Source organism: Podarcis liolepis (assembly GCF_965112155.1).
Source record: "Podarcis liolepis genome assembly, chromosome: W".
NCBI classification, from domain to species: Eukaryota; Metazoa; Chordata; class Lepidosauria; order Squamata; family Lacertidae; genus Podarcis; species Podarcis liolepis.
In genome coordinates, this window is record NC_139568.1 from 2500266 (window position 1) to 2502269 (window position 2004).

Genomic DNA, 2004 nt, shown 5'->3' on the forward strand with positions numbered 1-2004 from the left:
ATATCTTTATTGTAAAGAATGCAGGGTGAGGGAGATGTGGGGAAGTCCAGTTGGTTATGAGAAAACATTTTGGAAAGATGGTTTTTTTTTTGTTTTTCCTTCTTTTTTCTATTCTTTTTCTTTCACTGTTATTTCCTTATGCTGACTTTACACTTGTATCTGAAAAAGCAATAAAAATATTAAAAAAGAGAGAGAGAGAGAGTAAGGACCTGTGGAACACGGGATGTATTTTCATGTTGTCGGGCAACCTGAGCTTGAACGCCACTGGGTTTATCTGTTGTATGACTTCAAACGGGCCCAGTCTTCTGGCCTGCAACTTCTTGCACCCTCCCTTAAAGGGTAACCCTTGAGTGGACAACCACACGCGATCCCCCACCCTAATGGTTTCCCCTTCCCTCCGGTGTTTATCTGCTTGCTTCTTGTAACTGGCTTTGGCCCTTTCTAGGTTCGTCTTGAGCTGTTGATGTAACGCTTCCATTTCTTCCACAAACTGTTCAGCTGCAGGCACACTCCAGCTCTGTTCCTCATTACCCGGGAATGCCCTGGGATGACACCGATAATTGGCCAAGAAGGGGCTCATACCGGTGGACACATGTTCAGCATTATTACGCAAATTCTGCAAGCGCTAGTTTCTCTACCCAATCATTCTGCCTTTTGCTAACATAGCAGCGTAAGTATTGCTGGAGAACACTGTTTGCCCTTTCCGCCTGCCCATTGGTTTCTGGGTGTCTCGCTGTCGAGAAGCTGACCTCGACTTGCAATAGGCTCATGAGCTTCCTCCAGAACCGGGAAGTAAATTGTTTTCCGCGGTCAGACAAAACCCTCAAGGGGGCGCCATGCAGCCTGAAAATGTGTTCTACAAACAACCTTGCCGTTTCTTCTGCCGTCACTGCATGGGAGCAGGCGATAAAATGGCACATTTTGGTTAGCAAGTCGACTACTACCATCACTGCTGTTTTTCCCCTCGATTTGGGCAAATCCGTCATGAAATCAATTGACACCACCTCCCAGGGTTTGTTTGGCGTGGGTAAGGGTTCCAGCAAACCTGCTGGCATCGTGCGTTCCCCTTTGGCCCTCTGGCAGCGGTCACACCCTCTTACATATTCCCGTACATCCTCCCTCACCCGTGGCCACCAAAATTGTCGGGTCACCAGCATCATGGTTTTGTGTTGCCCAAAGTGCCCCGCTGTGGGGGTGTCATGTAGTTGTTTGAGTACCCTTCTTCTTAGAGCCTCCCCCGGTACGTACATCGCCCCCCTGTAGTACAACACCCCTTCCTTCTCTTCGAAACCCTCTGGTGCTCCCCTCCCCTCTTGGAGTTCCCTGATTTTTGTTCGGGCAAATTCATCGTCCCTTGTGAGTCCTGCCAGTTCTCTCGTGCCCACTAGAGTTCCCCCACACACCCATCAGTCCTCAGGTATGACGTGTTGGGTCTCCGGCGGCCCCTCTCCTTCGAAGTACTCTAGTTTCCGCGAGGGAGCGTCTGCTCTCACGTTTTGCTCTCCTGGCACATACTGGATTTCGAAGGAAAACTTGGAAAACTCCTGCGCCCAGCGGATCTGTCTCTGGTTGAGCACCCGTGCTGTCCGCCAATATTCCAAGTTCTTGTGATCTGTGCAGACCTGGATCTTATGCTGCGCCCCTATTAGCAAATGGTGCCACCGACGAAAGGCGGCGTAAATTGCTAGCAGTTCTCTGTCGTACACGGTGTAGTTTTGTTCCGACTTGCTCAGCTTCCTCGAGAAAAAGGCGCACGGTGTCCATTCTTGCTTGTTCAGTCCTGGCTGCAACAGAACCGCCCCGATGGCTCTGTCTGACGCGTCCGTCTCCACCCTCATTGGTTTCTCCAAATCCACATGTAGTAATTGTTCCTCCGACGCGAATGCCTTCTTCAAATTTTCAAAGGATTGCTGGGTGTCACGGGAATTGGGGTTGCTTGTGTGTAAACCTCTAGCTGTTCCAAACTGCTTAGGGGTTGGTTGTGTCTTTCCCTGACTGAGCAGC